The sequence below is a fragment of the Natrix helvetica genome, assembly GCF_964273705.1.
Source record: "Natrix helvetica genome assembly, chromosome: 1".
Lineage (NCBI taxonomy): Eukaryota > Metazoa > Chordata > Lepidosauria > Squamata > Natricidae > Natrix > Natrix helvetica.
The window spans coordinates 216,006,150-216,030,602 of NC_138548.1; the positions used below are offsets into that span (position 1 = coordinate 216,006,150).

The following is a 24,453-nucleotide window of genomic DNA, read 5'->3' on the forward strand; positions in this document are numbered from 1 at the left end:
ATGAACAGGTGGTTGCAGTTTTATATAAAGAATTGTTGCATCACTGAAGCCCAGTGCAAAACTGAGAGGCAGGTGACTCATAATGGCAGAAACAAACTGGGAAACAGCAGGGCGCTATTTCTGGCTCTCCAACTGTTCCCTCCCCCCCCCCCTCTCTCTTGAAGAGACGTCTTGTTTGACTTGTGTTTAATTTCTTTCCTGGGGCATTTTATGTAATTAAACAAGGGCTAGATTTTTCCAGAGGTTTATTTCTAGTTAACCTGAGCAAGAATCCACCATTGCGTAGTCAAAGCCAGGTATCCTTCTGTTACTTTTCTGAGCATCCCATGAAGGGTGAGAATCAGTTTGGGGTAATGGTTAAGGCATCAGGCTAGAAACTGGAGGACTGTGAGTTCTAGTTCTGCTTTAGGCACAAAGCCAATTGGGGATCTTGGGCCAGTCCTCTCACAGCCCTAGGAAAGAGGCAAGGGCAAACCACTTTGGAAAATCTGGCTAAGAAAATGGCAGAGATTTATCAAGGCGGTCACCGGGAATCTACATTGACTTGAAGGTGTCCACGCACACACATGCACACACAAAGGGTAGAAAAATTTCTACAAAGGGGACAACCTTCTTTGGCCGCAAACTAAAAACATTGCCCACTGGCAGTGTGCTTAGGTGGCATAGCGCCATGTTGTGTAATGGGGCAGGACACCCAGGAATTATAACATTAAAGGAAACGATGGCCCCGAAATCTCAGAAGCTACACCAAGACTTGTACAGTTTCAGCGATTTTGTTGTCATTCTTACTTGAAATCTTGTGAAATCTCATACAAGATCCATTAAATCTTACTCGATAGGCCAATTTCGCAAGATCCCAGCTTTTTATTTGATTTTAGGATGCTGCTGGTGTCTTGACTAAGCCTGACCAAGAGTTGAGGTGGTCAGCGTTTGGACAGCTCCCCATTTAAGAGCTAGGCAATATGTGCAGCACTAATTTCAAAAGAAGGAATTGTTCATGAAATGTTGTGTACAGTATTTGTATATTGGAGCTCTCTTAATGCCAGTTTCCTTCTTTTTTATTTGTCTGTCTTTATATGACTGCGCATCTCACAAAGAATGGCTCTGGATAGTTACAATGGCATAATAAAAACCATAAATTAATAAAACCAGTATTTTTTTTATAAAAAAAAACTAAAAATCACAAGGTTTAAGAGAGAATAGATGTCATCAGTTCCATGGCACTACAATTTTTTTAATTTATATCCAGGGGTATTCTAAGCAGAATTGGCCCTGGTTCATTCTTAGATGGGTATTTATCCAGAATACTTTAGCCTGAACTAGAAATTTTTAAAATATATATATATCCTGAAAGGAGAAAGTGACAAACCATTTCCAAATGTTTCCAAGAAAATTACATAGGTCTGTGAAGTCATCTAAAATGACGTTGGACCCAAAGATGATGGGGTGGAGTGGAGTAGAATAGAATAGAATAGAATAGAATAGAATAGAATCTTTATTATCACTTTGAATGTACACTAATCAGCATACGTTAAAATGAAATTTTGTTGCATATAGCTCTCAAAGGGTCACCACCTCCAATATACACGACACAAACATGACAAAATAGATAAATAAATACAAAATTATGTATATACCCACATATGTTACATGACACAGAGAAACAACACAAGTCTAGTTTGGATGTATACATATACATGGTGAGAAAAACGAATCTTGCAAGTTTACCAGACCGATGGCATAGGGAACAAAGCTGATTTGATTTTACTCCCTCTAAAGGAGTAAGGAGAACTTCCCGCAATCCAGGTAGTCTTCATCTTAAAACCACAATTGAGCCCAACATTTCCATTCCCAAACAAAACAGTTGTTAAGTGACTTTTGCCCTATTTTACAACCGTTTTTGCCACAGTTGTTAAGTGAATCCCCGCAGTTGTAAAGTTACTAACATGGTTGTTAAGTGAATCTGGCTTCCCCATTGAATTCGTTTACAAGAAGGCCACAAAAGGTGATCACCTGACCTGGGATACTGCAGTCGTCATAAATGCATGCCAGTTGTCAAGCATCCAAAATTTGATCACACGGGTGCTGCAAAGGATGTGAATGTGAAAAATGTTTTTTTGTTCAGTGCCAATATACTTTCAAACCGTCACTAACTGAATGATTGTAAGTTGAAGATGACCTGTATCTTTAGTCTCGGAGTAGATTCTAAAACCTTGCACCATTAGTAGCAGGTAGCGCAAAGGCAATGTGTAGTGGTGATTCCAGAATTTCCTTTTGTATTCCCCACCATTTCCCTTCCATTCTTGGTGTCTTTATATTTGTGCATGGTATTTGAAATAGTAACTGATGACGACCTTGCTAGAATATTCCCATCCCTGAGGAAGAATGGGGATATAAATTGGGCCATGAAGTATAAAATGAACTTTGGAGCAGGTAGGCCCTTGATGCTACCTTTTCCTTCCTGACCAAAATCTCTTGGAGGCTGGTTCCCAGGATGTGGATTCTGCTCTTGGAGCCCCTCCTCAAGTGGCCTACCTATTTGGATTGGGCTGATCTGTGGAGCGTTTGCAAAAGCCTCATACCAAATACAAGAGTTGGGGCTTTGCTTTCACTTAAGAGAAAAAGCACAACACACCTTATTATCCTCTTCAGCCCAGGAACCAATGGTGCCAGTGGTATTTCCAAGTGACTTAAGTGGTTGTTGCATAGGCACATAACTCAGACTATCTCAGTCTTGGTGTGTGTTCTGACCTAGGCTTCCCCAAAAATCATGAGGCAAAATAAAGCACGATCCCAACAAAACCTCTTTTATTAAACAACCGTGAATTCCTCTCATTCACCTTCAGCAAGGCCTGGCAAACCATGTTTCAAAGGAATGTTTATGACTACAGAACTTACCTACCTTGGAAAGCTGCCATGTAAATACTTTCCAAATGAGGTGCTGTGCAAGGAAAGACTTGGCACAGATCTCTGAGGTTCATGGTCAGATCTTCACACTCCTGAAACAAATCTAACGAACGACCGAACACATTGTTTCCTGCAAAAGCCCACTTCCCTTTCATTCCTCTTTTATTTCCTATGGGAGGTGCCAATCACCTTCCACCTGTGACTTTGCTCCCACGTCTACCTTGATTTCTGAGTTGTTCTTTTCTTCTGGCAGCTCTGCGTATGTACACACTGGGAACAGGCTCCAGCTGTTCCTCTGCCTCACTGCTGTCTAGCTCCATTGGCACCTGATCACTGCCAGATGGCCTCGACCCTGTCTCTGCCTCCAATGCAGAGCCCTCGTCCAAGCCTTCCCCAGCCTCCAGGACTGGTCCATGCTCCTCCCCAACCTCCTCACTGTTTGACTCTGCTGCCAGCTCTGTTGGCTGCTGGCAGGCTCCCAACAGTGTGGACATTTTTTCTCCAGGTGTGCATTAAACTATCTTGTTCTTGAAACCTCCAAAATCAATAAAGCAGCCCCAGTTAAACTGAAGAATATACAGAGAGAAAGTCTTTATGGAATCCTCACTATTGGTGCTACCCAGATTTCTCTAGGCCGGTGTCTTGAATATGGAAAAGTAGTTAAAGCAAAAACTGAAGAGTTTTAAAAGGCTGCATAAAACTGGTAAAGCTGCAGTTAGAAACTAACAAACTGATCTTCATTACCTTGGACTGCATTTCACCACAAGAAATTTAGAATTTACCATGAAAGTCGATTCATTCATTCTGGTATACAGATTTATGTCACTTTTGTCAGGCTCACTCTAATATACACAATTACAACAATAATTGTGAATACTGTTTACTGTAAATACAACTAGTGAAACAACAACACATTCAAGTGGGCATTCCCGGTGTATTATTTGGGCAGCAGAGGTAATTCGTGTCTGAAGACTTTCTGAAAACAAATATGCTAATCAGGATGGTGTGGAGCACTTTGTCTAACGCTTCGCTTAAATCAAAATATATTGCATCCACAACATCCCCACTATCTAGTAAGGGTAGTCAATTAAGAAAAACTATTTGATTAACAAACTCCGTTCCTGTCAAATCTAGGCTGTTGTTGGACACTGCATTGTTTTTAGAGTGCATACAGTGCAAAATCTCTCAATTATCCCTGGTAGAAACTTCCTAGCTTTCAATGTCTGATGGTCTGGCGAATCTAGCTTTTTTTAAATTTACATTTTCTTACTTTGGAGGATTTTTTTTTACTGTTCTGGCACCTCTTCAGGATTTTTTTTTAGCACAGGATGTTTCACAAGACTATAAGCTCATTCCCTCAGTAGCCACAGAATTCATCTGCTGAAAATTTAAGATGATTCACAGTGAGGAGGGGTTTTTCTGACCATGCCTGCTTCAGTCTCAGGTTTCAAACCAATCCCTTTGTCCTGCTCTTCAGATGTGCCTGCTGGAACATCAAGTTTTTTTTATTAGATAAGATGTAACCAACATTGGAGTTGTGAGCTCTGCATTTTCTTCACAACCTGTTCATACAGGTAGTCCTCAACGTACGACCACAATTCAGCCCCAAATTTATGTTGCTAAGTGAGAAATTTGTTCCGTGAATATTGCTCCATTTTACAACTTTTCTTGCCATATTTGTTAAGTGAATCACTGCAGTTGCGAAATTAGTAACCCAGTTGTTAAATGAATCTGGTTTCCCCATTGACTTTGCTTGACAGAAGGTTGCAAAAGGGGATCACATGACTCAGGGACACAGCAACCGTCATAAATGTGAGTCAGTGGTCAAGCATCCAGATGTAAATCATGTGACCATGGGGATGCTGCAATGGTCATAAGGGTAAAAAACGGTCATGTCACTTTCTCCTCTTTGTTTTCAGACATTCATTTAGCTTTTAGTGTTACCATAAGCTTCTTTTCCTATCTTCTTCTTGTGGGGTTCAAAATTTTTACTAACGGTTCTGTGGGCGTGGTGTGGTTCAGTGGGTGTGGCTTGGTGGTCATGGCAGGGGAAAGATACTGCAAAATCCCCATTTCCTCCTCACTCCAGGGCAAGGATACTGTAAAATCCCCATTCTCTCCCAACCGCACTAACCTGCTCCATTCTCCTGTGCAGGGCAACAGACCAGCCAATCAGCTGGGACTCCGATCAACTGTGACTTGGGAGGCAGCAATTGGATCGGGGCGGGGCCAGCCAGAGGTGGTATTTGATGGTTCTCCAAACCATTCAAAATTTCCGCTACCAGTTCACCAGAACCGGTCAGAACTGGCTAAATATCACCTCTGGTATTGTCTATAATTGTGTTCTTCATAACTTTGCTTTTAAATTTTCCATCCTGGGCCTTTGTCAGATCTTTGGTCATGGAAGCCTACTGAGACCCATTTTTGAAATCTTTTTGACGTTTCACATTTGCCGATATTCTTTTTTCAGTTCCCTTAAATCAAAAACTCCAACATTACATACTCACTTTCCTCCAATGTCCCTGCTACTTCCATTTCCCCAGCTAAACCTTTCAAACTGATTTATAGCTTATCAGACCAATTAATCCTCTTGCGCCTTCCCTCACTTTTGAAGGTAAAAGTTGTTAGCAAGATACGAAAGAAATTTCCTGGAAGTATTATGCTTGGGAGAGTTTATCCTCCAACAGAGATCAGGCAGTCCTTGACTTGCAACAGTTCATTTAGTGACCTGTTATGACAAAGTTATGACAGCATTGAAAAAAGTGACTTGTGACCATTTTTCACGCTTATGAAAATTGCAGCAACTTCCACGGTCAGATGATCAAAATTCACCAACTTGGCAACTGATATATACGATTGCTGTGTCCTGGTGCCATGTGAGTATCCAAACACTCCTGAAATCTAATGGAGATCTTTTTTGGAAATGCTACTTGTGTGTTAAGTTGCGTTCCCATTTGGGAAAGTATCCATGGTTTCTATTTGAACCTTTTGAATAGATACTGGGATAAATGTAACTGACTACGGCTTGTTCTATCCCAGGACTTACTTTCACTGAAGGATTTCATGGAATTATCTTCAATGTGAACAAAAGGGAGGGTATTTACTTCTATCCCTATAGACACACACCTTTAAATTATTTTGGATCTTTTCTTGCCTACTTTATATGGAAAATATAAACTAGATAGAGAAAGATGGGTTGGATTTGTTCGCCACCTCAAGTTATTAGTAAAAAAATAATAATGAAGGATATAAATAAATAAACAAACATGCCAAGCCTAACAGAGTATTTGTCACCATATTAGCCAAACAGCTTTTGAAATCCTGAGTGTTGTAATATGGAGAAAACACAATGATATTTGTATAGCCTAATCCACAAAAGAGTCGGCATTATTGTACCTGGCATGCTTTGTGAAGCCACCCCATGTGGTTAGATTTGGAGTCAGGGTGTCTTTGCAATCCTAAGTAATATCCCAATTATTAATAAGTGAATAAACTGTACTATTAATTTATTCATTCATTAAATAGGCTGCTTAGCTCCTAATTGGTGGTTTACAAGTTAAAAAAACAAGTTGTAAAAGCATACAACTGAATGGAAGAGCAAAATACTAAAACTGTCGTATTTTTCTGACTATAAGACGCACTGGAGTATAAGATGCACCATGATTTTGAAGATTTTTTTTTAAAAAAAAGTCTTTACACTCTGCAGGCCTCCCAAGTACTCTGCACGCCTCATTTTGTGCAAAAAGAGAGGGGGGCATACAAAGCTTTGGGAGCCTTGTAGAGTGCTCCTGGGGGCTGGGGAGGGGTGAAAACGAGCAAAATAACAGGCTGTTTTTTGCAAAAAAGGGGGGGCATGCAGAGGCTTTGGGAGGCTTGTAGAGTGCTCCTGGGGGATAGGGAGGCAAAAACAGCCTGTTTTTTTGCTCTTTTTTGGACTCCCCAGCCCCCAGGAGCACTTTACAAGCCTCCCAAACCCCCTGCACATCCATTTTTGAAAGGGGGTGGGGTTTCAGCAGGCTAAAAATGCTATATTCGGTGTATAAGACGCACCCAGATTTTCACCCTCTTTTTTGAGGGAAAAAGGTGCATCTTATAATCCAAAAAAATATAGTGTAACATAAAATTGGGGCTCCACAATCACTTTGTCCTCAAAGTCTGGGAGAACACCAAGGCTTCAGTAATTCCCTGGATGATATAAGGATGGCTGCCACACAAAATTTCTTGCCCCTCTGGAGTGCACAGCATTCCAGAGGGGTAAGAATTGCAGCTGAGTAGATGAGTTTCCTCAGTCCTGTAACATGACGTTCTTTAATTGATGGAACCCAGAGTGCATTTACCTGCTAGGCCGAACTGGATGGGTAGGGAAGACTGGAGATAACTGGACCTTCAGATAAATTCTGCCTCCAGAAATCAGGATGACCCTGATCCAGATGCCCTTTCATAAAGTCTTAAAGACCTAGTTGCATGTCCAGGATCCGTATGTGAAAGGACCCGCTCCTGTCTATGCTAGTGATTGCAAACTGAGCTGTTTTGATTTTGTTTTTGTTTTTATATTGTTCATCACCCAGAAACTTTTATGGAAAGGTATGCAAGTTGATTAAATAAGCAAATAATAGCCAGGTCTCATGCCACAAAGGACTTCAAATGTAATATAACCAGCATTTTGGCTTGCACCCAGAGGCCAGTTGACAATCAGTAGAGCTCCGAAGCCATGGATTCATGCATGCATCAAAATGCAGCATCCCCGTCACTACCTACTGTATGTGGCTGCATTCTGGACCAGTTGTAGCTTCCGGGCGGTCTTCAAGGGCAGCCCCGTTTAGACGCATTACAGTAATTCAGTTGTTAGGTGATTAGAATGATTGTCTGATAAGCTTCCCAATTCAGAAAAGGGTACAACTGGCGCGTGACCTGAGAGTCCAAGAGGACCCCCAGTTCATTCACAAACCTTGAATGTGAAGTGCATGGAGAGTCAATATTGGAATATTTCTAATTCTGGAAGACCTAGGTAGACATAGCCATTTGGTCTTGTCAGGACTGAGCCTGAGTCTGTTCCTCCCAGAACCAACAACATGAAAAAAAATACAATAATGATAACAATATAACACAATGGCACCCAAACCCACTCAAAATCACCTGCCAAGACAACATCCGGGCGTTCAAAAGTTTACAAAATGCTAGCAAGGTCAAGGCCAAATAAACCTCAGGGTAGGGTGTTCCAGAGCGAAGGCACTGTAACTGAAAAGGCACACTGCCGGAGGACAGGGGGCAGAATCTGAAGCATGCCCACGCTGTTGGATTTAGGCAGGGAGAGAGACAGAACCAACTGGAGAAGGATGTTTTGTGGCGCGCCAGCAGAGCTGGCAGCAGAATTGGAAGTAAGGAGGTTGAGGAGGAACGTGGGCCAGTCCTGGAGGTTGGGGAAGGCTCAGACGAGGGCTCCGCGTCAGAACCAGAGATGGGGCCAGGGCCGTCTGGCAGTTCTCAGCTGCCTTGGGAGCTAGATAGCAGTAAGGCAGAGGAACAGCAGGAGCCTGTTCCCAGTATGCACATGTGCAGAGCTGCCAGAAGAAAAGAACAGCTAAGAAATCAGGGTCGACTTGGGAGTAAGGCCACAGGTGGACAGTAAAAGAGGAGCAAAAGGGGAATGGGCTTTTGCAGGAAGCAATTAATTTGTTCAGTCACTAGATTCGTTTCAGGAGTGTGAAGATCTGTCCGTGAATCTCAGGGACTCTGTGCCCAGTCTTTCCTTGCATACCATCTCGTTTGAAAAATATTTACATGGCAGCTTTCCAAGATAGATAAGGTCTGTGGTCATAAATTCACCTTTGAAAGACTGTTTACCAGGCCTTTGCTGAATGCGAATGAGAAGAATTCACATTTGTTTAATAAAAGGGACCAGGAATCTGCTTCGTGCTTTTTGGGGAAGCCGTGGTCAGAACAAGATGGTTCCACAAATAATTCAGTCCCATGCCATGAAAGCTTAGTAGGTGGCTACCAGGGCATCTGGAAATCTATGAAGCAGTGGGAGAAGAGATCCTTAAGTGGGTTTGGGACAGACCTCTTATTTCCTAATAATCCAGACTGGAATTTGCCCTAGAAAAAGGAGAAGAACCATTGTAGCATCATGGCTCCCCACTCCCAATCTCTGAGTCAGTCTAGAAGGCTATCATGATTGGTATACTGAAAGCTGCTGAGAGATGCAGGAGAACCATTCCTATCCTGCTCTTGCCAGAGGTCTTCCACAACCATGGTCAATGCTGTCACAATCTTATACATAGGCCTTATACAGGACAAAATGAGTCCAGATAATCTACTTCCTTCAAGGCTCTTTACAACTGCAGGGTGACTACCTCAGCGTCTTCATCATGTCCAACAAGGGCTTCTTGAGAAGAAGGTGGACCAGTGGTAAAATTCTTTTTTTTTTACTACTGGTTCTGTGGGCGTGGCTTGGTGGGAGTGGAGGGGAAGGATACTGCAAAATCTTCATTCCCTCCCCACTCCTGGGGGAAGGATACTGCAAAATTTCCATCCCCTCCCCACTCCTGGGGGTGTTGAAAGAAATGTCCTCCTGGGTTCAGCTCCAAGTGGGGAAAAAGACACTGGAGACATGGAGGCTGCTTGGAAAGATGGTTTAATGGTGGACAGGACCACATGGCTTGAGTCCTGAACAGAAAAGGTGATCACATGCTTCAATGTTGGGTGAGGAAGAAGAGAAAGGGATGAGGAAGAGGCTTGCTGGGCTTTTTATACTCTGTTCAGCCCCAACTCTCTGTTTCCTGTTCCTGTGTAAGAAATGTATTCCAATTGGTTGACAGACTCCCATGGGGCCACAGAGGCAACTCTCTAAGCTGTGTTTTGAATCTAGGTTTGGTTGAGTTCTCAGATGCCATATGGTGAGTGGGTAAAGGCTAATCATGCCTTAATCCCATCACCCTGGAGCTGAAGGGGAGAACTCGTTATTATTTAAAGGGACTGGCTTGGGCATCTTAATGGCCTATTGACAAAGGGGGATGGGCAGGAAGCTGCAGGGAGCTACTCTGTCTTTAAAACATGCTTCTTCCTTTTCGCATCCAGGGAAATGTAATATTCTGCCTTTTCAATATTTCCTAGGATATTTCATTTTTCTGGGAGAGGGCTGGGTGATAACTTCCTACAGGGGAAGGATACTGCAAAATCCCCATTCCCTCCTGACTCTGGGGCCAGCCAGAGGTGGTATTTGCTGGTTCTCCGGACTACACAAAATTTCCACTACCAGTTCTCCAGAACCTGTCAGAACCTGCTGAATTTCACCCCACGGGTGGACCACTGCCTCCGTAAGCATTAATGAGATCATCCTCTCTCTCATAGATGAAATTTACCTCCACCTGGATTCAACCATACATCCTGTGAGAAACCTTAGCTATACAGATAGCTGAGTTCATCATCCTGAGAACCCTGTCCACTCAGGACTAATACAATCTGACTCATCCCAAAAAATCACAACCAGATGTTCCTTTGTTAAATCCACAAGACAACACGCCATCACAATAGAGTTTGGCATGAATATGAGAGATTTGTTTTCCAACAGAGCCTAGAATATTCCTCACAATACATTGCACATTGTTTGATTATAGAACGTATGATGTGCTACTCATTAAAAAAACTTAACGGTGGAATGGATGGCATAGCAATTAAGCAGATGCAGAGCTATCTTGATAATGGTACCCAAGGAGTGGACTCCAATGATTTCTCATCAAATTGAGCCAAGTCAACATCAGTGGTGGGTTTCAAATCCCATTCCAACAGGTACAGTTGGAACAGGGCTGGCGGCATCCCCATGGATATGCACATCACGTGTGCACATGCATCTTAGCGCCTCCGTGACATTACAGCTGCTCCGCAGAGTGTTGTGCAGGCGTTCTATGTGCCACACGCTTGCGCAGAAGCGTAGAAACCTTTAAACACCGGTAAGGAGCTCGGGGAGGCGGGTGGGCCCTCCAGAGCACCGTACCGGAATGGTATCCGGTGCTCCGGGCTGGCTCCGCGTGTACCAGGGCGTACCGCCTGCAACCCACCACTGGACCAATCAATCAATCAATCAATCAAACTTTTATTTATAAACCGCGCCCTTTCCTAAACAGGACTCGGGGCGGTGTACAGTCATTATTAAAAACCATATACATATCAAAATAGATGTGCATAAATATACATATACATAAACATAGACATAGACGGAGGAAGTAGAAAATATACTGTACCATATTTAGTTAAAAATGCAAATAAAATTAAAATTCCCTTAAAAATTCCACAATAAGATGTTTGCCAGGAGGTGAAAGATGGAGCTATAAATCGGCTAAGCCAGCTAATTGGAACAGGTGGGTCTTAAGCTTCTGTCGGAAGGAACGGAGGTCGTTAGTAGTTCTAATATCGGGGAGGAGGTCATTCCAGAGGGTTGGGCCCATCACAGAGAAGGCTCTACTCCTAGGCGCCGCCCGTTGGCACTGCTTGGCGGATGGCACCTGGAGGAGTCCCTCCCTGTGAGAGCGGATTGGTCGTAGGGATGTGTGAGGTGAGATGCGATCCCGCAGGTAACTAGGTCCCATGCCATGGAGCTCTTTAAAGATAGTAACCAACACCTTGAAACGCACCCGAAAAACCACAGGTAGCCAGTGCAGCTCGTGCAGGAGTGGTGTTATATGGGAGTATCTTGTTCCTCCCATGATGGCCCGCGCGGCCGCATTCTGAACTAGCTGTAGTCTTCGGGTGCATCTCAAGGGGAGCCCCATGTAGAGAGCATTGCAGTAGTCCAGGCGAGACGTCACCAGCGCATGAGTGACTGTGCATAGGGCGTCCCGATCCAATAGGGGGCGCAATTGGTGCACCAGGCAAACCTGGTGGAACGCCCCCCTCGCCACGGCTGTCACATGGTCATCCATCGACAGCCGGGCATCAAGGAGGACGCCCAAATTGCGTGCCCGTTCCACGGGGGGCAGTTGTTTGCCCCCTATGGCCAGCGATGGCATCCACTGGTTGAACCGGGGCGCTGGTAGCCACAGCCACTCAGTCTTGGAGGGGTTGAGTCTGAGTCTGTTGTCCCCCATCCAGACCCGAACGGCTTCCAAACACCGGGACATCATTTCGACGGCCTCGTTGGGGTGGTTTGGGGTGGAAATGTACAGCTGCGTGTCATCAGCGTACAGATGGTATCCAACCCCAAAACCACGGATGATCTCACCCAGCGGCTTCATGTATGTGTTGAACAGGAGGGGTGAGAGGACCGACCCCTGTGGCACCCCACAAGTGAGTGGCCTCAGGGTCGACCTCTGCTCCCCTGCCAACACACACTGCGTCCGGTCGGAGAGGTAGGAGCGGAACCACCGCAAAACGGTGCCCCCTATGCCCACCTCTTCCAGCCGGCGCAATAAGATACCATGGTCGATGGTATCGAAAGCCACTGATAGATCTAATAGGACCAGGATAGAGGAACAACCCCTATCTCTGGCCCTCCAGAGATCATCTACCAACGCGACCAAGGCCGTCTCCATGCTGTGACCGGGTCGGAAGCCGGACTGGCGCGGGTCTAGATAGTATTGTAGGCTGCCACAGGAATTAGGTCATCTGGGCCACCTACATTTCCATATTTGTTTCTAAACAATATACAGTGGATAAAGAGGTAGAAGTAATACCTATCAGATTTGGGGTCGACACAAATACTTTAGGACACTGAAGTAAACTGCAAAGTGATCTCGGTGGAGATTAGAAAAATGGGCTGAAGATTAAAAAATGAAATTTAATATAGATAAATGCAGAATTCTTAGGTGGAGAACAAAATATCAAATGCACAAGTACAGGATGACCTGGCAAAATTATTTGTAGAAACATCTTGGAAATTGACTTGAAACTAGGTCTGAGCCAGGAGACAGATATGGCTGCAAAAAAGATATTGTAATGAAATTGTAGAGTGCATCATCATCAGAAGTATAATTTACAAACCCCAAGACATAAGTATTCTGCTTTGATGAGACACCTGCCCCCCCCCCCCCCCTTGCATATTGCAGCAGGTTCTGAGCAACATATTTTTAAAAGATTCAGAAAAAATGGAGCAAGTGCTAAGAAGAGCAACAGGATGATCAGGAAAGCTAAATCCTATGGATCGTTGAATGTGTTCAGAGGAAAAGCAGCCATCTAGTTTGGCTGCTCTGATTGGGACACCTGCACTGAGCAGAGTTGGAATCAATGGTCCCTCTCAACTCCATGTCTCCGTGAAGCAAAGAAACATGAACAGAGAGCACTTTGAACATGTACAATGAGTAGTAACTGTTGTTCACTTAGGAACTATGAACACTTTTCCACTGAAAGTTTAACAACAGACAGACAGACAAAGATGATAAAAGATAGATAGATGATAGATAGATAGATGATAGATAGATAGATGATAGATAGATAGATGATAGATAGATAGATAGATAGATAGATAGATAGATGATAGATAGATAGATAGATAGATAGATAGATAGATAGATAGATAGATGATAGATATGATAGATAGGATGATGATAGGATGATGAGAGGAGAGAGATAGAGAGGAGAGAGAGGAGGGGGCAAGGAAGGGAGGGGGAGGGAGGGAAGGGGAGAGAGAGAGAGAGATGATAGGATGATGATAGGATGATGAGAGGAGAGAGATAGAGAGGAGAGAGAGGAGGGGGCAAGGAAGGGAGGGGGAGGGAGGGAAGGGGAGAGAGAGAGAGATGATAGGATGATGATAGGAGAGAGAGAGGAGAGGGAGGGGAAGGAAGGGAGAGGAAGGGGGAGGGGGGAGGGGGAGAGAGAGGGAGAGGGGGGGATCACCAGCAGCTCAGAGCTGCTTTTGAACTGGTGCAGACTTTGTGAATAAAATGCCCCCAAACTGGTCCTGTTTGTAATGACTGCCACTAGATACTTCCAACTGCAAGTCACTCATCCTCCACACAATGTTTTTTACATGCCTTGAGCCTCCCATTCTCCGAATTCAGTTGGTCTGCCATGTAAGTTGAGTATTATGGGAACTGTAGTCCCAGCCCAACAGGCCAAGCAGGCATTGGCTTGGGGATACAAGTGTCCTCCAAAAGGAAAGGAGATAGTTCCATCTGCGCTAATCAGAATATGATCAGAAAGACCCAAATCTTGTTAACGATTCCACGCCCAGAAGGTTCTTTTAAGACCCTGGTAATTTTGCACTGCAATCACAGAGGCCTCTGTTCAAAGGTAACCCCAGTGAGTTCAACAGTATTTAGAAAAGGGTAGGCCTCGGTTGTGATTCATACTTTCACCAGTATAAGAATGCTCCTTCTGGGATGGAACAACCAGAAACCTCTCTACCCCATTATCCAACTCCCTTCTCTCTATTTCCTTCTAAAGCAGTGCTTCTCAATCTTGGTCCATCTGAAGATGCGTGGACTTCAACTCCCAGAATTCCCCAGCCAGCTGGCTGGGGGATTCTGGGAGTTGAAGTCCACGCATCTTCAGGCGGACCAAGGTTGAGAAACACTGTTCTAAAGGGAGCATTTTTGATACCTGTTGTTTAAAACCCTGAACTAATTCTCCACCGCCATTCGTTCACTGGTCCATTGTCCCTTTGTTCCCAATCCCTTATGTTATCCCGGGAGGCATTGTAGGCCAGTCATTTTTTCTGGCAATGGCCATCTTTTTTGGCGATGGGAATTCGAATCCAAGTCGTCCTCGACATACAAGAGTTCATTTAATGAACCGTTCGAAGTTACCACGACACTGAAAAAAGCGACTTACGAGGGTTCTGCACCCACACACAACCACTGCAGCATCCCCCAAGTCCCACGATCAAAATGTGGACGCTTGCCACCCGGCTCGTATTTATGATGGTTGCAGCATCCCAGGGTCACGCGATCCCTTTTTGCAACCTTCTGACAAGCAAAGTCAAATGGGGAAGCCAATAACCCGTCCCTGGCTCACTTAACAACTGCAGCGCTTCACTTAACCACGGTGACAAGAATAGGGCCAAACTCACTTCGCCAACCTCTGGTCAAAGAACAGAAATCGCCTCCATTGTGGTCGTAAGTCGAGGCCAGCCATAGGTGATACATCTTACAAAGGTGTGTGTGTGCCTTCCCTCCCTCGTCGTGTTGAATTTTACGACGGGTTGTTTTTTTTTCCTTGGGAGCCAGGTTGTCTCCGGCTTGCACGCAAGGGCGCTTCGCCTTTAAGGGGTTGGCGTTCCGTTTGGCTTGAGAAGCAGTTCCAAGTTCCCCAGGCTCAGGGCGTGTCTGTCCCCAGAATGACACCAGTGGGGGGGGCGCAAGGGGGGAGAGCGGTAAGAAGCCTGCCCACTGCAGAACCGAGCCTGTTCCCCCTTTGCAATTGCCCGGGGTCGACGGGGGATACGGCCGATCCCGGGCTGGCACAGCCAGATTTGTCCCCCTCCCTCCCTCCCATCCTCCGTCTGCATCTCGCCTACTATCCGCTCTGGCTGGGCTCTGCTTGTTTGCGTGCGCCGCGCCGCGCCGCGCCGCGCCACGGCCGGGGAGGATGCGCCTTGTTCCAGCGGCGGTGGTGGCGGCAGCTGCTGTTGCTGCTCGTGTCCGGGGAGCGCGGTGATTAGCCAGATGGGGACCGGCCTGCCCGGCTGACGGAGCGGGGGAGGAGCAGGCGCTTTTGTTGCCGCTGCAGCCGCTGGATCGCCCGCTGCAAAGGAGAGGCGAGGCGCCCCGGAAAGGTAAGGCAAGGCTCGGAGAGGGTCCGTCGCCCAAAGGAGAAAGGGGCAGAAATCGGGGTCGGGAGGAGAGAAAGGGATGCGGGCCCGGGCGAGCGGAGCGAAAGGGCCGCCCGGAGCTGTCACTGGTGGGGGAAGGGAGATGCCAGGAGGATGGATGGAGAGTTGATGGTGGCGAAGGAGAGGCGTCCAGTCCTGATGAGGAGAAGGCAAAGGAGCCTTTGATCCCTTTTCTCTCCTACCCCGATCCTAGTTCATGTTTAGGGTACCTTGGGAGGGGTGGGGGGGTCATCCCTCCACCATGTCCCCCAAAGGATGCTCCAGTTTGTTCCCTCCCCTCCGATCAAGGTGAGAGTTTGACGAAGGTGGTCTTTTGCTTTAGAAGTGATTTGACAGATGGGACACCGAGGTGGGGAGCGGATGGGAGGGGAGGTGTTTGAGGCGAGAAGGATGCTAAGCACTCTCAGGCTTGCAAGGCTGCAGCTAAATAGGTGAACTATAAATGGAAGAACGGGATATATGGATGGCTGGTGATGGACTTGTGCCAGCCTTAGTGCTGCCTTGGAATGGTTCTCTCCCTCAGCACCCTCCCCCCTTCTCCTCTCTCCCCCCCCCCCTTTGCTTAGAGACAGAGCGGCTGTGGGGAAAGAAGGATGCAGTTTTCAAGGCCAAGATAGCTGGCTGGCTGCCTCCCATCCTGGCTGTTTGTTTGTGCCTGCAGAGTGGTCTTCCTCGGCCTTGGGCCTTCTGGAGGGGGTTGGTTGGATTTTTTTTTTTAAAAAAGGAAACTGGACCAATATGCTAGTGAAAGAGGCAGATGGACAGAGATCCCCAGGGCTCAGAGCTGGGAGGGGAGGGAGAGGAAAGGGGGCACCGGCTGGATGGTGGGGGAGGAGGAGGAATGCATTTGTGATCTCCCAAACACCACATGCTAGAAATGCTTAGAGGCCTCCTTGTTTAGTTTGAAACAACCACTAGCTGAGAGTTATGGCACATAAAATAGGAGGCCTCCTGAAGCCAGCAGCTGCGGATATGGAAACCTGGTCCCAGAAAGAAGATGCTGGCCACTTCACTCTGATTACCTAAGAGCAAGAAAAGAGGCCATGTGTTTGCTTCATAACACCCTCCCCCCACCCCCAGCCCTTCTTGATTGGTGATGATGGTTCAGATCAGGTACCTGGAAAGCAGATTTTAAAGACTGAGGCCACAGCATAGCCTGAGTTTTGTAACTCTATATGAGATTCATTGATACCAATTGAATTCCCCTCCTGGCTATAAAATGGTGGCAGGGAGGGGGGCTAAAGTCCTCATCATTTTTTTAAAAAAAGATCATCCTGTTTAGGGGAATCCCTTCATACCAAATGGATGTAAAAATGCATTCTTACTGATTTAGAGGGAATAGCCTCAGTCTTTATCATCCTCCGGCCCTATGGAAAGACAAATGTTAGGGATATGGAAAGGCAGTGTCTCTTGGCGAAGCAAGGAAACAAGATTTATGCTCCCTGATTGGAATACCCTCAGAATAAACCTTTGTTCACTTTTCCTTATTAATCCCCTTTCTTTTCTGGAGCAGAAAGAGATGCTCTCCCAGTCTGATTTATGAAGCATAATGGATTAAGGGCTGCCACTGGGAGATGGGATGAACATAAATTCTGGATTTGCTGCACATTTGTTTTGTAACCTTGGGAAAGTCACTTGGTTTTCGGTCTCCCCAACAAATTCGCCCCACGGTGAAGTGACTTGGAGAATTAAGCATGGGTTTATCCTGAGGTATATACTGTACAAGGGCAGGAGGAGGAAAATGAGCTGTCCAGCTCCTGAAAAGTTGAAAGAAAGTACATAATTCTGGTAATTGGAAGTGAAGTCCGTAGTTTTTAGGAAACGTAATGGAACCTGCTCTGCCTTCCTCACACTGCCCTCCCCTACACACATACAAAGAGGACATGTGGGGAAAATACCCTTAAGCAAATCTATCTTTAAAACAGCATAGAATCAATCTGCATTTTATAATATGGTACAAAAGGAGGCACTGTCCCCCCTCCCCCCCTCATTTGGTTGGGTCAGGAGCAAAACAAAAAAAAATCCCTTAATTTAATTACAGAGTTGTCTCATGATGCGCCAGCTAGAAAATAGAATTTGCTATAAGAACAAATTTGTTCCAAGGTAGAACAAAGGTAGTGTTACTTTCTCTTCATTTTCAGTCAGAATTACCTACATGGAGATGAAGATGTTACTAAAAACTTTTAGGCATTATTAAATCCATGCCAGATTCCTAAATAGCCAGGTGATCAGCAGATGGAATGTTTTTTATCCCATTTCTGTGTCAGATCACAACTTTTTGTTAGATGAGATCCACTGCATATATACATATATAGATATTTACCATATGGTCACAAACTGTTTTTAGAGGGAGCCCGTGCCTAGTGACAGAATTCTTTATATGAGGACTAACCATAATCCAAATAAACTAAAAGCGAAAAAAGAAAAAAAAACTATAGGTACTGCAAAGGGTATTCTGCTTTTACATGAAAGCCTGAAAAAATAATAATGCCAGCCCTAGAAGAAAACAGATGAAGAAATAATTAGGTTACAATTCTATACATTCTTAATGAGGAATAGTACTTCCTGCGATGGTGTAGCTGTTGAGCAAAATGTTCCACCTCTTAAAATAAAAGGTTTCTGATCTTTATGAGAAACTTTTGGAAATATATTCTTTCCATCTCTGTCACTTATTCCTTGCCCAAAAGATGTGGAAAAACATAAATACGTTACCCTCCCAGCTCAGAGGTAGACCTTAAAAATCTCTCTGCAGAGGCATAATTCATTGTTCATTATTTCTGTGCATATGGGCCACTCTTAGTGTCCTCCCCTTCTACAACAGAAGACCATATGGAGTACAACTCTTAAGTAGAAATCCCTTGCCCTTTCAAATGGAAAGATCCATGATCTCTCCATGGGGGAAAAGATGGGGAAGATACTTCTGTGAGAACTGCTACCCAGAGATATAGTAAAACCTGGGTACATGGCGGTTGGAGTACAACTACCATAAGCCATAGTCTTTGCCAGAAGTCTCCAAACTTGGCAATTTTAAGACTTGTGGACTTCAACTCCCAGAATTCTCCGGTCAGCATGGCTGGAGAATATATCTACATAGGATTCAGAAAATTATTTCCCAAGTTACCGACTGAAGCAATACAATTCATAACCTCTTAGCATCTTGTTCCTACTTCATGCTATTGCAGGTGGAGTTTGGCTCCATTGTATTCCCTATAATTATTTCACCAACATCCTTCAGACTGGCAACACTGATGCTATAGCTTGACTTCTTTTGCATTAGAAGATGCCTTATCTCCTGGTTCAATTAACAAGGGCTCTTTTATTGTTGTTGTTCCTTTGAGTTTGTGTTGTTTCCTGGAAACTGTCTGAGCAGGTCCCTTGGCAAGGTTTTTCAGAAGTGGTTTGCCATTGCTTGCTTCGTAGGGCTAAGTGAAAGTGACCGGCTCAAGGCCATCCAGTTGTCTTTGTGACTGGAGGGACTAAGGTGGGACCAGTAATCAGATCTGGTGCCTTCACCACTACACCAAAATAGCTCTCTAATGAGTGCTAGGGAGAATTTTAAGACGTCCCCCTTCCCAAATGGAGATATTTAACATGATTGCAAGCTTTTTAAAAAACAAAACAAAAAGAAGTTTTTACTGCCTTGGCATCAACACAGAGTCTTTTGGAGTGGGGTCAGCTATAACAAATCATCATCAACGTCATAATCCCAAATTAAGGAATCTTGGGAGCTGAGATTCTATTGAACTGGACTAAAATTGGGCATCCCATATCTAAGTGCCATGCATATGTATACTGTATGTGTATATCTATGTGAATGAGTATACAGCTAGTCCTTGGCTTATGACCACAATTGAGCCCAAACTTTCTGTGGTTGTGAGACATTGATTAAGAGAGCTTTGCCCCATTTTATAACCTTTCTGGCCACTGTTGTTAAGTGAATCACTGCAGTTTGTTAAATTAGTTACTTAGTTGTTAAGTGAATCTGGCTTCCCCATTGACTTTGCGGGTCAGAAAGTGGCAAAAAGTGGTTAGGTGACCCTGGGGACAATGCAACGGTCATAGATATGAGTCAGTTGCCAATTGTTCTGAATTTTCATCACATGACCACGGGGAGGCCGTGATGGTTGTAAGTGTGAAAAATGGTCGGAAGTCACTTTTTTCAATGTGGCTGTCACTTTGAATGGTCACTAAATGAACTGTTGTAAGTCAAGGATTACCTGTATTTGTGTATATGTATGTATTCATATGGATAGACTCCAACTTACAATCACAATTGGGATCAGAATTTCCATTGCTAAGCAAGGCAGTTGCAAACTGAGTCAGGTCCAGTTTTGTGAATGGTTGTTAAGGAAGTCACTGCATTTGCGAATTGACTTGCTGCTTGCCAAGTGCCTGATTTTTTATCATTAACTGTTGGGAAACTATGATGTCACAAGAGTGTGGAGCAGTTGTAAATCACTTTCTTTCAGCGCCCTTGTAACTTCGAGCAATCACTAAATGAATGGTTATAAATCAAAGTTTACATCAGGATGTGTGTGTCTGTCTGTCTGTCTGTCTGTGTGTGTGTGTGCATGCATATGGGTGAACATGGGTGTGGGGGGTATGTACGTGTATGTATAATATTCCACACTAAGGAAGGTGACACAGGATTCAGTTTCTATGGGTTGCCTTAATTTAGGTCCTGGATGTCCATTAAAAGTGTTAGCAAAGAGTAAATATTACTCATTCACTCTTGAATATTATTAATGCTTTTAATAGACCAGGAGGTAGAACAGTCCCATACCATTGCCAGTGGAAATTTTAATGAATCAAGGCTGGCCTCAGAAAGGTTCAAAAATACAGCATCCTCCGCCACTAACTACCAAGGAACTAAATAATCAGGAAGGCCCCTTATGCAAGCGTCATAGAACTGCATAGGAAATGCACAACAGCATGGTTGCAGAGTAGCTGTCTCCTGTGGCCTGCCTCTTCAACATGTTGTCTCCTGTTGTTGTAATGATGTCCCTTTCTTTTTTTACCCTCAGTCATTCCCAGCATTAGGAGGCTTTTCTCCAGTGAGTCCTTCCTTCTCATTAGGTGCCCAAAGTATTTGAGTTTCCTCTTCAGGATCTGGCCTTCTAGAGAGCAGTCAGGGTTGATCTCCTCTAGGACTGACCGCTTCGATCGCCTTGCAGTCCAAGGGACTCACAGGAGTCTTCTCCAGCATGAGATATAATAACCAGGCCAAAATCGGTTAGGAGGTTTCAGGGTCTGAGGCGGGATTCAAACCCAGATCTCTCCAATCAGAGTCTGACAATCTGTCTATTATTATTATAACACTTTTAATGACCCCCCCCAATCTCCTGCCAGAACCATCACCCCACTTGAGATCCCTTTGACAGTACACTAAGCCTCCATCCCTAAACTGATGCCATAGACTTGACCAGACACAAGTGTCTCTTCCCAAAAAAATCTTACTTAGGAAAATAGAAGTAACTAGAAGTTGAGATATAGCCCTCCTGTTTGCCTTCACACACATTGTGGAATCAGTCAAAATGCCTGAAAAGCATAATAACCCTCACCTAAATGGGCTTTAGTTCTCAGTCCCTTTGCTTTGTGATTCCACTTAGTGTCTGGAAAGACAATTCAGTGTTCCTGATTGTCTCATTATTATGTCTCACTTCATACATAGCTGCAGCGCAGCCTTGACCGTGCAAGGTTTAAATCTTCCCAGCTTCCCCGAAACATAGCTTCATAAAACTGCGGTGAAACATAAAACTGTTGTCGTTCTCCACCCTCTGAGAAAACGGAGAAAATTCTCTTATGATAAGAAATGACCTGGCATTGGAATTGATGGGACAATTTTTAAAGCACAGGTATATACTCTGAAACAACATTTCCCCCTTGAACTAGGGATGGAAGGTAAACATTCTGCCTTCTTGCTTTCATTGCCTGGCAACAATCCCTTCCGGGTTAATTAAAAGCATCAGCATATCTATAGGCACGTCTGTTCAAACCTGGCTGTGAGAATAATGGCTTAGTCTTGATGGAAGCATGTGTCTGAGCGTGGCTTGAAGGTATGATAAGCATGGACTGTAGCTCCTTGCAGACATAAGTTCTCATATGTCTGGTTTGGCTCTGCAACCCAACAAGACAGACACAGACTTCAGAGGATAATCAGAACTGCAGAAAAAAACAATTACTGCCAACCTGCCTTCCATTGAGGACCTGTACACTGCACGAGTCAAAAAGAGGGCTGAGAAAATATTTACAGACCCCCTCGCATCCTGGACATAAATAGTTTCTACCCTCAAAATGATGCTATAGAGCATTACACACCAAGACAACTAGACACAAGAACAGTTTTTTCCGAACCCCATCACTCTGCTAAACAAATAATTCCCTCACCACTGTCAAACCATACACTAAGGCTGCATTACTATTAGTCTTCTCATTGTTTCTATCACCCATCTCCTCCCACTTATGACTGCATGACTGTAACTTTGTTGCTTGTATCCTTACGATTTATATTGATATGGATTGTTTACTGATTGCTTATTTGTACCCTATGACTGTCATTAAGTGTTGTACCTTATGATTCTTTTTTTTAAAGATTTTGACAAATTTTACAAATATTACCCCTTCCCACCCTCTGACCCTCCCTCCCCCCAACCTCCCAGAGCAAAATACAGGGTATAAACATTTAACAATCATACGCTAACATAAGCTAACTGATTTTGACATCCTACCTCCTCTTGTGCTTTAATTCCCCTTTTGTTAAGCTAACTTTAGGTAAATTGTAACATTCTTTATACCTTCACTCATAAGCTAACTGAAATTTCCTAGTCCGATATTTATTTTGAATAATCCATCTTCTCCATTCTAACTTGTATTTCTCATCCGAATGGTCCTTCAAATATGCTGTAATTTTGGCCATCTCTGTTAGATTTACTGCTTTTATCATCCATTCCTGAATAGTAGGCAATTCTTCCCTCTTCCAGTACTGCGCCACCAACAATCTTGCTGCTGTCGTTAAGTTCAAAATCAAATTAGTCTCTATAACTGTACAGTCTATAATTATACCTAACAAAAACAGCTGGGGTGGTGGTGATCTTTATCCTTTTTTTAAATATATTTTGAATAACCCACCATATTTTTATCCAAAATGCTTTGACTTTTTTGCAAGTCCACCATATATGATAATACATAGCATCAACACAATCACATCTCCAACATTTAGGTTGTAAATTCGGATACATACAAGATAACTTTTTGGGATCTAAATGCCATCTATACAACATCTTATAAAAATTCTCTCTCAAATTCTGAGCTTGCGTAAATTTTACATTTCTTACCCATATCTTTTCCCATATTTCTATCATTATTGGCTCTTCGAAATTTTGTGCCCATTTTATCATTCAGTCTTTAAATAACTCTGTTTCAGAATTTATTTCTATCAGTATATTATACAACCTTTTTATATGCATTTGACTCTGGTCCCCCTTATGATTCTTGACGAATGTATTTTGTCTTTTTATGTACACTGAGAGCATATTCACCAAAGACAAATTCCTTGTGTATCCAATCACACTTGGCCAATAAAGAATTCTATCCTATCCTATCCTATCCTATCCTATTCTATCCTATGAATAACAGCTTATTTCTGCCATGACCTTTGATTTCAGCTTGTGAATGAAGCATTTTCTCACAGATTTTTAGCCATGTCAAGTGGAATAAGGAAGGGGGGGATTTGTATGAGGCTGAAGGTCAATTATAATTAATTACTGAGAGGAACTGCATGTGAGTCATTCTGTCTTGCTTTATTGGTTCTCTATCACTTGCCAGTGTGAGAGAAAACCATGTCCAAATAATTCCTCAGTTTTGGATCAGATGGATAACACCAGTGGGTTTTCATGACAGAAACTTGGTGTTGACCAGTTTTTTCTTTTTGGTTTGGATACACCAGAGCTAATTGAATCACAGTGTGTAAATGAGGAGAAAGAATGAGTTACGGATTGGTGAAGTTGCTTCTGACATCAGAATGAGCTCAATTCAAATGCACTTGAGTTGTTGACATCATTCAGGCAAGAGGCCTATGAAGATTCTCAGTCACCCAGCTCATGACTTTCTCCAAGGTGCTTTTTCAAAAGGCAACTGGAGTTTGTTTTTCCTAGGAAAACTTTTGAAAAAGCACCTTTGGGACAGACGTACTAACAGAGAATTGCAGGTAGAGGATAACGGAAACAGAACTGGTAGTTTATTAGCTGGGGTGTGGGGGAGAAATTCAGCAGCCAAGCTTTCAATATTACAAGCACCAGCTATTGTGCCTCTGATTTTATTTTTACAGAAATATGTGTGTGCACAGTCAACTTAAAGAATTGGTTCCATGTATAATTACAACAACCCTAAGTAAGATTAAATTGTGATTTTTCAAATGTGTAATCCTTAGAATAGGTCTGGCTGGCTCTAATATGGAAATGTTTCCCATGTTGCAGATGGTGAAACTGAGGCTGAATTCTGTATAGATTTATTTTATTGCAATTACATACTTCCATGATTGGATGACTATTACTTAGTGGCTATCGAACAGTCAAATCAGCCACCATCGGTGAAATCATGATGGTGGTATCATCTGCCCTACCTGGACAGTATATCACAAACGCTGAAAGCAGTTCGGGAAAAAAACATAAGTTTAGAATGAGATTGTCTCCTACATCTTGTTTAGCATTCAGGATGTTTCATCCATCGTTTTGTGTTTTGTTGGTTTGGGGTTTTTTTGTGTGTGTGTTGAAGTTTGAAAT

At 43.8% G+C, this 24,453-nt stretch overlaps 1 protein-coding gene across 1 annotated transcript in view; it reads left to right on the plus strand.

The window, feature by feature from the left end:
• Positions 1–15,487: 15,487 nt before the first annotated feature.
• MAP3K12 (mitogen-activated protein kinase kinase kinase 12) overlaps positions 15,488–24,453 on the plus strand; it is a 139,963-nt gene continuing 130,997 nt past the window's right edge. The window contains exon 1 of the mRNA XM_081937235.1: positions 15,488–15,616. The gene's annotated coding sequence lies outside the window, so the exon portion shown is untranslated. The remainder of the gene's footprint in view (positions 15,617–24,453) is intronic.